We start from the raw sequence: 13,851 nt of genomic DNA on the forward strand, positions 1-13,851 counted from the left end.
ATGAAAGAGTTATGACCCCCCCTCCTCGTTCATTTTTATTCCACATGTGTGGGAGAATTCTGACTTCTTCTTAAAATAGCACGCTGTCAGATTTGGAGAATTCGGGCCATGTCCTCCTCTCTCTCTCTCTCTCTCTCTCACTTCACCATACATGGAATTGATTTGCTCCTCTCTGTACAAAACTACGCTGCCACGACAGTCCCATTTTTGTGGCTTTCCGCCTGATTTCTCTTCCCTCTTTCCTCCCTTGTCGGTGAGTCTGAGTTCTTTATCGCATGCACATGGAGAGCAGATCTGTGTTTAGAAGCAGTTTTTGATGTGTAATTGGATGCATGCAGAGGCAGGGAAATCTGTTTCTCATATCGGCCCGATTTTGCTTTTCCTCAGTGAGTTTGCACTATTTGCACTATTTTGCATTATTTTTAATAATTAATAAAAAATGAATTAATCAATTAACTAATTAATTATAGCCAATTCTGTCCCCATGCTTGTAAGCTGCACTGAATGTGGAGACAAGTTTCATTTTGTGCTTTAAGAAAGCCTCTATTGTATACAGTGCATGCTTGTGTGTGTATGTGTGTCTATATATACATACAGATATACACTCACAGTTCTCAGAATTGTCCCACCCTTTTCTCTCCCCAACCCACCCCTATTCAAATTAATTAATAAATACACAAGCAGGGGAGTGACGGCCTTTTGCTTTGCTAATTAAGAGGCGTGCTAAGAACCCGCCCCAGCGATGCTGATCTGTGTGGCTCCTATTGTTCCCAGGGTCTCGCAGGAGCAGATGGCGGATCTGTGTTGGCCCCGACAGGGATGTGACTCTGTTCTGGTGCCATTTGGCATCGCGGTGCCCTGGCACGGTTGTGTATCAAGCCTCCCTGCCTCTCTAGATGTTGGCAGCACATACTTGTTCTCTCCTCCTCTCCTCCTCCTCTGGCCTCGCTCCTCTCTCCTCTCCTGAAGGTGAAGCGGGGAGCTGCACCTTGCACACCTGCACAGGCAGACGCAGGGACTGGCGCCAGTGCCCCCTCGTAGCACAGCTAAGCGTCCCGACTCCATGTGCTCAATGAATACGCTCTTACCCAAGGAGACCCTCGTAAGAAGCGCTGCTGACTCGTGTGCCTTCGTGGCGTGTTGCGCTGCCGGTTGGCATCCTTACACATGCACACGTGATGGTTTGTTTAGTGAATTAATATCATATTGTGTTCATGAGTATATTGCTAGCTTCGATAAAGGCTGAATGAATGATTGAATTAATAAATACATACACACTTAAATAACCTGTGCATGTTTAAATGTGCACAAACTGCAAGCATTTTCAGAGGCTCAGATTTGTTCTCCTTTTTTCGTGTGTACCCAGCAGATGACTGAGCACACCTGCGGTGCGTCAACATTTGTCTTCATCGCCAGGTTTGAATCTGGTTGAATCAGGACATTTGTTAATTCATTCAAGAACATATTTATTAATTTATTATTTTAGACAACGTTTCCTAACGTGTTGGATCGTGCGGTGTAGGCAGGCAACACTTGTCAACCTGCGCTTATCTTCATAAGATCGGAGTTCAATCTTCGAGAAACTGATTGGACCAGAAATGTGAATAATACAAAAAAAAATACAACAAATCTCTCCTTTTCCTGTGGGAACCGTTTACTGCGAATGTTTCCTGGCACATATACCTTGAGAGGGCTGGGAAAATCTCTGGTTTCCTGTCTCGATACCAGAAGCATAAAATGAAAACATGAAAACAACCCCCCCCCTGAAAAAAATCACATCCCGGAGCTTTGGTTATGCTTTAACGATTCATTAAGATTATTATCTTTTCTCCTTCAGCGCTGCTCCTGCGAGGTAAAAGCGAAAACAAATCTGTGTGTGTTTTTTTTGTCCTCCCCCCCTAAAGTGAGATAAATCTACAGGTGATCTTTGTGTGTCTCGCTGTAACTGACAGTTGTGGACGGGATCAGACAGCCGTGCGGTGCGTGCCAAGAGTCGAGCCGAGTCGCTCCAGGTACGCGGCTGCACGGCCCCCCGACGTGGCCGGGGAGGGACCGCCGAGCGCCGGGACCACCTTTCTTGTTTTTCCAGTTCTGCGAGCTGTGGTTCAGGCCAAGGCTTGCTCTCCGAGGCCTGGGAACCAAGCTCCACTGCTGACACTTGGAAGTCGTTCCCATAGAGCTCATCTGTTTATTATTTGCTTGTGAGGACTTGAAATGGGGGGGAGCGGGAGTGTAGGGGGAAAAGGGGGGTTTGCTGAAATCTCCCAGAGGCGACGGAGGCTGTTTACCCTTTCGCAACTGTTTGTGAAGAGTGAGAGATGGGTCTGGGCGACGGGGGGCTCTGTGATTTGTTTGTTTCTGTTTGTTTTCCTTTGCGTCCCTTGAAAAGCAAGCACACGTCCATGTTACGCCAATTCTGAAGTGCAGTTTCCCTCCGCTGGCGGTAGAGAAGTAGGTGACGAATAGATTAAAACAACAACCGCAAATGAAAATAATCATACGAGTTGAAGTCCTTGTGAAGCCAGCAGTCGAGATGATGGGGCCGGCTCTCCTGTAGACGCGGCCGACTGCCAACATGGAGGAATAGGCCCCGACAGGAGTGTGGAAACGAGCTGGTAATTCGGAGACGTCCGTGGTTAAACCTGCGCAGCGTTGCGTTAGCCGTGCTGGCGTCTCTGCATCCAGGCTGCTCATTTTCATCCGGCAGGACAGTGTGAGAGCCTTTTGTCACAGAGAATTCATACCCCGGAGCAAGAGCTGCTGAGACAAAGAAACGGCCAGTGTACCGATGCTGATCTTTCATAACCCCCCCCCCGCCCCCTGAAAAAAACTCAACTCGCAGCTTTTCTCACAAAACAAGGTTTATTCCCCCCACCCTGCCGACCCCTTACGGAGCACAAAGCCTCAGTCACATTTCCACCGCTGCCTCGGCTTCGGTTTTCGTATCGCTGACCTTTCCGGTGCACTTTCGCCCCTTCTCCGCAGAGCTGACCTGCTGAATTCTTTTTCTTTTCCTCATCTACCTCACTTGATGCATCAGGGCCTGCAGGAGACAGGGACACACACATTCAGATCCAGGAGTAGCTGCGCATACTCCCTTTTGTGCTTGGTGTTGTGTCAAACTTTATGTCGTTTTTTTTCCAGCACATCAGGGCACGATCGTTAGCCCCAGTGTAACTGCGTCACCTCCGAGTGAACGGTCTTTAATGTTCCCGCAGGGTGTGCTCTCTCTACAGCTGAAATATATACATTATCTCCACGTAGCGATGCAGGCCGACGCGGTCCCAAAGCACAGCGCCATTCTGAGATCAAAAGCGACTCCACCGTGTAAAACAAGAACTACATTAAAAACAACGCTAAACATTCGGAAAAGGGTGACTAATTGTCTCTGCTCGTGCTTGTGAGTGGCAGGGAACAAAAAGGCTGTTTTCTCTTATTTATTTATTTATTTTGCCAGAAGAATGGAGGCGGGCAAGCCAAGGGGAAAGAGGAGTGTTTGCTTTGTGATTGGAATCGGCAAAACTGAGCTGGCTTTCATTTGGAAATAATTAACAATGAAATGTCTTCTCTCTTTTTCCATAAAAGAAAAGGACTGCAGTTTGTGCTGCTGATTTAATTAGGGACGGATTTTCCTCTGCTGATTCACGGATGTGATTTAGCCGGTCGTGCTCCAAATTAACTGTGATAAACAGTGCGGACCTGGAACGGGGTTGTGGTCTTGTTTGACTGTCGGCTGTCCAAGTGCGTTGGCAAGTCTAGCTGTGGATGCCGTCCCAAACTGTGTTTTTATTGCAAGAAAACCTAATCCAAGTTAGGTCTATTCTCTCTCTTTTTTGGATGCCCGGCAGGGTCTGTCTGAGTTGCTGGAGACCAGTTTGAGAAGAGTTCTCCTTTCCTAAAGAACTAAAAAGTATTCAACAAGGGCGCCTTCAAACAGCACAGATCTCATGTGCCAATCTTTGTGTGACTGACACATTTATCGAAGGCAGCTACACAGTCGCGTTAGGGGATCGAACCCTGCAGAGATACGATCCCAGCGCCGGGTGCCTGGCCCTCTCGACTGCACTAATGGAGCCAGACTTCAACTCCTAAGAAAAGCGCGTTTGGCGATTCGCAGCGATTCCCACAAAAATGAGAGAGGTGATGTGAGGGGCTGTGCAAACGGATGAAAAGATAACTGAGTCAGTGAGAGAGAGGGAGGGAGGGAGGGAGGGCGCGCCTGGATGTGTGCCACAAGAAAAGAAAAGAGTCTGCTCAACGGCAAATAAATGAAATCATTACAGATACATTAAAGCTGATGTCATGTGTATATACTACATATAATAATATGTATGAAAGTCTGTGTGAGAGCTATGCCTCAGTCTTTCACAGTCATGCCGTTTCACCTCGTTTTAAACACGCCCCCCCCGACCCTCCTGCCCTACCCCCCCACGCCCCCACCCCGGGCGGACGGCCACTGCGATTCCAGCCGAGATCACCGCCGTCTAATTAACTCCCTTCCAATGGCAAATGCGGCCAATAAATGGAAAATAAGCTGAGCCCCTATTATCCAAATTACAGCGCTTTACTTGGCAGCGCGCGCTACCTTCAGCGGACCACAGCCCGGCCCTGGCGCTGCCCCGCTCTCGCCAGATCCTTCTCCTTCGCATGACGGCGTCCGCCCACCTCCTCCTGGCTTTGCTGTGACGCTGCCCCCCCACCACACCCCACTCCTGGTCCGGTTTTCAGACACGGGACCGCAGCGGACCACTGTGTGCGTTAATTTGAATAAGCAAGAACTGCGACTCACAGCGAATAACCAAAACAGCAGCCAGGACACCCGTCCTTCACCCCCATAACCCTCCTGCAGGAAAAGCAAGGGCTCTGCGACAACCTGCTGTGATTGATCGATCGATTGATGGATTGATTGATCAAGGGTCACTTTGTTTAGGCAAGGTTTTGACAGGAAATTATCCTGGGGTGGGGGGGTGAGTGGATACTCTGGGAAATCGGCAGAAAAGATGAGCCAAACTCGCAGCAGCAGCAGCACGTGTGACACATGTTTCTAAAATCAGACGGTTATCTCCGTGTCCACGGTCGCCGTCTTGAAACGTCGGAAAGATATTTGGCATTCTTTGCAATTTCAGGTCAAATCTGGCTCCCCGGAGAGAGGGATGAGATGGAGGGCAAGGACAACTCTCTGACAGGAGACCGGCAGGTTGGCTGGAAAACAGTTTTCCGATAGTTATGTCCAAAAAAAAAAAAAAAAAGAAATGAAAAAATGAAGGTCCTGGGATAAGCAGATGGAATAATGGTCAGAAAAGGAAGAGCATAAATCACTGGATACGCGAACCGACAGGAATAAAAACTCAACCGCAAAATAATGAAAATAACAGATTAATAGCTACGTGACGAATGAGTCGAGGGCGTCGTCTTTTTCAGGTTTCTATGAAGAAAACTACAACCATCGAAGAGTTGTGAGAGAGGGGGAGAGGAAAAGAGAAGACCAGACACAGTGAGAGGTTGGGGGGAGAGGAGACGGAGAGAGAGAGGGGGAAAGCGAGAGACAGAGAAAGAGAGAGGTGAAGAAGAAGGGAAATAGAAGGTGAAGGCCATTGATGGAGAGGGAGGGAGGGAGGGGCAGACAGTTTGTGGAGTTGTTTTAAGTTGTTATCCACAGTGGGTGTGGCGCGGAGCCGTGGGAGCGAAGGAGCTGCCAAGAAACTACCTGGATTAGTAGTTAATCACCTGCCAGGGCCAAGGAGCAGCCCCCCCAGCTCGGGTTACCCCGCGGCGCAGCTCGGTGTTTGGCACGCTGAGAGAGAGAGAGAGAGAGAGAGAGAGAGAGAGGTTGTAGGATGGGATTAAGAAATTATGTTTCTCAATAATAAGTTGTAGCTGAGCACTGCAAGACCGAGAACGGTGCGAGGAGACAAAGAGGAAGGTGTGTTAAGAGAGGAGTGGGAGAGCGAGAGAGAGAGAGAGCACTGACACGCTCTGGCATCGTTCGCTACTACGAGGCGGTGTCGGTCTGTCTGGTGCCAGAGCGCTCGTATTCACGCCTCGTATCTGATCCGGTGTCTGCTGAGCATGTGCATCAGCCGTTCAGGCGAAAAAACAAACACGGGTAAATAAAGCATAGCACTACACACAGGGCAGGGAGGGGTCCCATCACGGGCGCTTTCTGGCGTTCTCTGTTACACAACACGGCTGCGGGGGTGCGGGCCGTTATCTGTACGGGGGCGTGAACTCTTCCTCGTGTCTGCGAGACGCTAACGAGGGCACGATGGGAGATCTGCAGGACGCAGTAGGACAATCTGGTAGAAGGTCTATGAAGTTGAAGGTCTGTGGCTGGAGGGCTGAGGAGACCGGGCTTCTGTCTGGGGGTGTCGAGTCATGAACACAGCACAGGACGAGCGCTAAAAACTGGCAATCTGAACTCCCAGAATGCACCTCTTCCCCTTGTTGCAAGGATTACACCCAAATTCGACTCCTTGCCCCCTCCGTGAAAACAAGAGGATCCCGTTTCCATCTGGGTAGTGTTTCTGTTTTGTTTTCTTCTCCTTTTCACGGCCCATCGATAAGCCTGGCCTGTTCCTAGCGGCGGCTAATGACAGAGCACGTAATTGCCGGTTGTTCAATGAACTTTCTTACGATATTCCTTTATGTGACACGTCTGGAATCCACACTACGCTCGCGCTTCAGGCGCACAATGGACATTCCTCACCTCGTTCTTCAGGTCTGTAGTAACGAGTGAGGTGAGGTGAAATGGAGGTGGGGGGGTCGGCTGGACATAAACGAGCAACAGAAGAAAATACGTTTTATGTTCCTTTGGTTGTGTGTTGCATTACACAGACTCGTTGTCTGCCGTGTGTAGCAGGTTACTCAGAGTGGTACAACTACTTGGCTCTTTGTGATGAAAAAAACTAGATCTGCTGCAAATACTGGTACTATAAGGTTACCCCTGAAACTGAATCATCACTCATATAGAGTACAAGATACAGAGTTTATTTCCTTACACTAAACCCTTCATCTTTGCTACTGCTTTTATTGCTGCTGCACTACTACTATTACTACTACTACTACTACTACTGCTGCTACTACTACTACTACTACTACTTTTACTACTGCTGCCTGCTACTACTGCTACTATTAACACTGCTACTACTGCTACTATTACTACTGCTGCCTGCTACTACTGCTACTACTATTAATACTACTACTGCTACTATTACCACTGCTACTACTACTACTTCTTCTGCTAGTAGTACTACTGCTACTATTACCCCTGCTCATACTACTGCTACTATTACCCCTGCTCATACTACTGATACTATTGCTTCTATTACTACTACTTCTGCTACTACAACTACTAGAAATGCCCCGTTTTCTTTTGTTTTCTTTCCATTTTCTTTTCCCCATCGCTCGGGCGGATGAGAGCGGGTCAGTCTGTCATCGTGGCACCACGCAGCGCAGAGCACCGTCCAGCCCCCGGTCAGAGGCGTGTTTTGTGTCAGCGTGTCACCGGCCCTCCTCCGCGGGCATCTTGCCTGTGTCAGCGCTGGTTATCACCCCACTGGGCAGCCCGGTGACCTTGGGCCAGACAGAGTGCAGGCCGGCCCTCGGCTATCGCGTTCCCCGCCTGCGTCCTGTCAGTGCCGGGAAGACAGCGGAGATAAAGCGCGTCGAGGCTGGGAAGGTGTCGGGGAACTTCTCGCAGGAGCGCGGTGGGGAATCTCGACGAGACGTCACAGATTGGGCTTTTGTCCTAATGGAGACTGAATATCTTTACCCCCGTCCTGCCTCCACCCTCCTGTTATCGACGCACTCGCTCCCCGTGTTGTGACAGGGTAAGACGCAGTGAGCCCCCCAACAGGGACGGAAAGTTTGCATGGGCTTTCTGTCACGCTAACATTTGCTGTGTAACTAAAGCTGTTCAAGTCCTGTGTTCATTTTCTTTTGTTTAGCGATACTGCAGGACTCTCGCGGCCCCCGTTATGTCAGAACTCATCCATTATTTGGAACACGAAAATAAAATAATAAGAAAGAAAGCCTTTCTACCAGCTATATATATATATATATATATATATATATATAATATCTAACATCTGTTTGACTAATTGACAGCGTGGTGGAAGCCAGCACAACGCAAGAGAGACTGAGGTAAGAGTGAGGTAAGACACCGAGCCCATGACACGAGCCCCGTCCAAAGACATGCAGCATATGCGTGTGACTGTGTGGGAGATCTTAAACGCACCCAGAGGCAGTGTTTCACAATCGCGAGCCGTCCGGGGGACCCGCTGGCAGGACAACCGCTGCGTTTCTTCACAGATTGCTTTTCCAAATAAAATTACAGTGATTTGGGGAGCAACAGCAACCACAAAAACTCCAACGAAGCGCACAGTTTCAGGGGCTGCGTGGCGAATGGTTCCCACGGTCAAATTAGGTCCCATATCACATGTAAGTGTTTGCAATAGCAGGGAGGATTTTGAAACAAATAATCACGTTGGTTGGGTCTCTGGCATTATCGTGTAGAAACAGGCAGATAGTGTCTCTGGTTCCTGACTGTTCTGCAGACGTTCTCCAGCACCTTAGCGTTGTCTACCAGTAATGCGGTAACAAGACGCCTGACCCCGGCTGTATGTTCTCTCCTGCACATGACATGTGAGTTGAGCTCAAACAACGAAAAACAAGACTGCGAGGAATCAGGGCCAGCAAACGTACTGCTCACGCTGGTGTACATCTGCAAGAAAGAGCCGTGTCTCCTTTTTGGGCCAGCCTGCGTGACAGCGTGCTGCCGAGACGTTGTCCGCTCTCTCCCCGTGTGCGTAACGGTCTGAGTTTAATTAAAGCCAAAGGGCTCAGCGTGACCGAATTCTTCGCTCTGCTGATGGGTTCCAGCCCCCGAGTCGGTCTTCACACTAATCAAGGCCTCTCTCCATCTGCGGGCCTGTCTAGATAACATCGCTGCCAAACGCCGGTCAAAAAAAGCCCCGGGAAAGAAATAGACTGTGCACAAACAAGCTTGTACCGCCCGGCAGAAGAACACGACTCGACCTCCGTTTCCGCTTTAGTCTGGTTTTCATTTATTTGCGTTTATTGTTTCTTTTTCTTTCCTCTTTGTTTGGGGGTGAGGGGGAGAGAGACAGGCCCTCGGTGCTAGCTGAACAAGCTGTGACCCGGTGAGACGTACTGGCAGACTGTGACAGGAATGCGTCTGCAAGCCAAAGATAATGTTAGTGGTCCTGCTTTGCAGACTGCGCAGCTTGTGTGTCGGTCTGGATCGGGGGGCTCGATAACGTCGCGCTGCGTGGAATGTCGGCCTGTGTTTTTGTCGCGGTCAAGAGTGGCCGCCTTGGGGTGCACCGGTGCGTTGCAGTGTAGTCCGCCGGCGCAGGTTGCTGTCCTGTGTGCTCGGGGGAGCTGCGCCGGGGGAGCGATAGCAGAGACGAAGGGATTAACTGAGAGAGAGTCTGAATCTCAGACACTCGAGACTGGAGGACAGCCTTTATCTGGCGTGGAAGACAGCTCTTGACACTGCCAGGGATAAGAGATTATGGTGTTTTTAATAACAGTTGTCCTACTTTAAAGGGAGGTTTAATATATAATAGATAACCTATATGTGTTCGGGCTCATGAAGTGCGTCCCGGTGGTTTTCTGTGTTCGGTTACAGGTGGGAGATCAGTTAGCCGCCGTCAGCAGAGCCGCGCAAACAAGCTACAAATGGAAGTTAGAAAAGGCGCAACGCTCTGGATGCAGTTCAGACAGACCCGGCTTGGCCGTGATGCCGGGGACTGGAAGCTGGGGAGGAAACGAGAGAGTGAAGCGGCTCTCCGGTGCCGAGTGAAGATGTTCCTCTCCGGAGGGACCAGGATGTAAGCGATGGCTCCCAGAAGTCTTGCACAACGGTTGCTCTGACCCAACTGGAGCCGGGGTATCTGTGTTGCGTACATCTTGTTTTAATAATACAGAATGGGAAACTCCCTTTTGTGCACTGTGTTACACCAAGACCGCACAAACGCTGGTCTCAGTCGGTGAGCTACGGATTCAAAAAAGCCCCCAAAATACACACAATTTATCCCCCAGCCGAAGCAAAAGTTCGACCAAACGCATATCTGACTGATGGGATTCTTCCTGCTTGCTTATTGACCGCCCCAGATTCTGTTCTTCTTTACGACATATAATTGACAAAGAGTTTCCCTGCTCAGACGTGCCGGAAACGTAAATAAAAGGAAACACAGAAAAGGTGTCTGTTTGTTTTGTCTTCTGGTCCTGATGCCCAAACAGGATCCCCCGTTACGCAGCACTCTTCGCATCAACACCCTCTGCGTTCCTGAGCCGCGTGAAATCCGACGGTAGCCGCAGGCCGTGCAAAACCCCGACGCCTTTCGTTCCGGCAAGTGCGGAGCCCGGAGGTCAGGTCACCTGCTTGTGTGCTGGCCTGACAGGCGAGGCGTCTTCGGCCACTTTGCGCTTTGTTTGCCGAGCTCTTTGTTGTGACGTCGTCCGAGGGCTCGGCGGTTCCCAGAGCAGCTGCACAGATTAGGTTTCCAGGGAACGTTTACAGAAGCCGAGAGCGCTTTTTTTACAAGCTTGGGCCCTTACAACAACATCCCAGGCTGTTTGCTAAAGGCATCAAGGAGAGCATTGAGCGTCTTAGTGAGAGCTATCCACACTGTCGTTTTCGGAAAGCCGGTACTAAATTACGCGTTAGGATTTGCTGTTCGATTTTTCTGTTTTTCTTCTCCATCCCAAGGGATCAACAGTTCTAAACACAGACACACACACACACACACAGACACACACGCACACACACAGACACACACACACTCATAGACACACACGCACACACACAGACACACACACACACATAGACACACACACACACACACACAGACACACACACACACAGACACACACACACACACTCAGACACACACACACACACACTCACACACACACACTCACACACACAGACAACACAGACACACTCAGACACACACAGACACACACTCACACACACACACTCACACACACACAGGCACTATACAAACCTCTTAGTTTTTCCCGTGCAAAACTTTCACATGACAACCAAATCTAAAATCTGTGCATTGATAGGGATTTGAATGATTTTATTTATTTATTTTTAAGAAGGGAAAAAGACAAAAACATTTTTATCCTTTTTCGGGACCGTGATGGCCGACACACGGGGTTATGATACAGTTTGTGGGGCTGCACGCCAGACTTAATCAACTTAAAAATTCAGTGATTGATTGCCTTGTTTGTTTGCTTGTTGTTGCAGCTTCCGTGGAGCAGCTAAAATGCCTGTCTTTATGATGAGAGAGTTTGTGTGGCAATAGAATTGATTTTATTGAGCTGCTGAAGTGACAGATCTGTGCCAATGCCCTCGAGTGACATTGTTGTTGTTGTTTTAAACACAAAACACTGACACAGTGATATTTGGTGGCAGAGCGAATCCGGAGCCTGGGAGGAGGGACAAGCGCAGTCTGTCCCATGTGGAGGCGCAGCCATGTCCCGTGCAGGGTGGCGGGGAGTGCTGGTCCGTGCTGCTGAGTGACACAGCAGGTGTGTCTGTGTGGGGGTGCGCAGGCTGACCCCTCCGCTGGGGGTCAGGCAGGGAGCGGGGCCTGATGAGGCGCTGACAGCCCTGTGGCGGGTGGCGGGGTTTACTTTGCTGTGGCAGTGAGGCTACAGTACTGGGGTTTACCAGCAGAGCTGCCAATACACGGGGGGACACAACTGGGATCAACGCGACGGGTGTGTCATTAACACACCGCCACGGGACAGGGAGTGCGTCAGTCCACCCAGGGGTTCAGTGTTATGTCATATTTAAGTACAAGACAAGACAGATGGACGCAGAGACGCGTCTGTTTCATATGCCCTGCAGTTTAAATAATTCAGTTCTCCTTCACTGGAGGGGTTCTGAACCCTACTGTCCAACTGCCACCCCCCCATGACACACACACAGTCACACACACACACTCACACACACACACACACACACACACACACACACACACACACAGACACACACACACACACACTCACACACACAGTCACACACACACACTCACACACACACACTCACAGACACAGTCACACACACACACACACACACACACACAGTCACACACACACAGTCACACAAACACAGTCACACACACAGACACACACACACACACACACACACACAGTCACACACACACACACACACACACACACAGTCACACACACACACTCACACACACACAGACACACACACAGTCACACACACACACACACACACACACAGTCACACACACACACACACACACACACACACACAGACACACACACACACACAGACACACACACAGTCACACACACACAGTCACACAAACACAGTCACACACACAGACACACACACACACTCACACACACACACACACAGACACACAGTCACACACAGACACACACACAGTCACACACACAGACACACACACACACTCACACACACACACACACAGACACACAGTCACACACAGACACACACACAGTCACACACACAGACACACACACACACTCACACACACACACACACAGACACACAGTCACACACAGACACACACACAGTCACACACACAGACACACACACACACTCACACACACACACACACAGACACACAGTCACACACAGACACACACACACTCACACACACACACACACACACACACACACACACACACACACACACTCACACACACAGTCACACACACACACTCACACACACACACTCACAGACACAGTCACACACACACACACACACACACACACACACAGTCACACACACACACACACACACACACACACACAGACACACACACACACACAGACACACACACAGTCACACACACACAGTCACACAAACACAGTCACACACACAGACACACACACACACACTCACACACACACACACACAGACACACAGTCACACACAGACACACACACAGTCACACACACAGACACACACACACACTCACACACACACACACACAGACACACAGTCACACACAGACACACACACAGTCACACACACACACACACACTCACAGTCCTGACGTTCCTTGTTTTTCAAGAACTTCAGCCTCCTTCCCTGGATAAAAATAACAGGAGGAAGAAAGATAAAGAAACAAGAAAGACAGAACGAACCAGAGAGAGAAAGATGGGCAGATCCCTCCATGGCCACTACATACTGAAGTTTATTATTATTCGTTTTTAAATAATAATTTTCTTTTAATGGATCAGTATTAGTAGTTGTTTTTTTTCACAGTGATTCACATTCCACCCGTTTGGCCGGATCACTTGACAGACCAGAATTCACTCTTTCACCAGTTCAGCAATTGAATACCAGAAGAGATCTCTACCCCCTCCTACTGGTCTGCAGCAGTATTGCAGCTTTCATTTCCAGGAAAGGACATACAGTGCATCAGGAAAGTATTCACAGCGCTTCACTTTTTCCACATTTTGTTATGTTACAGCCTTAATCCAAAATGTATTAAATTCATTATTTTCCTCAAAATTCTACAAACAATACCCCATAATGACAACGTGAAAGAAGTCTGTTTGAAATCTTTGCAAATTTATTAAAAATAAACAACATTAAAAGCACATGTACGTAAGTATTCACAGCCTTGACACTCAAAATTTCCACTGATCATCCTTGAGATGTTTCTACAACTTGATTGGAGTCCACCTGTAGTAAATTCAGTTGATTGGGCATGATTTGGAAAGGCACACACCTGTCTATATAAGGTCCCACAGTTAACAGTGCATGTCAGAGCACAAACCAAGCCATGAAGTCCAAGGAATTG

This window comes from Amia ocellicauda, chromosome 7 (genome assembly GCF_036373705.1).
Source record: "Amia ocellicauda isolate fAmiCal2 chromosome 7, fAmiCal2.hap1, whole genome shotgun sequence".
Classification (NCBI taxonomy): Eukaryota; Metazoa; Chordata; class Actinopteri; order Amiiformes; family Amiidae; genus Amia; species Amia ocellicauda.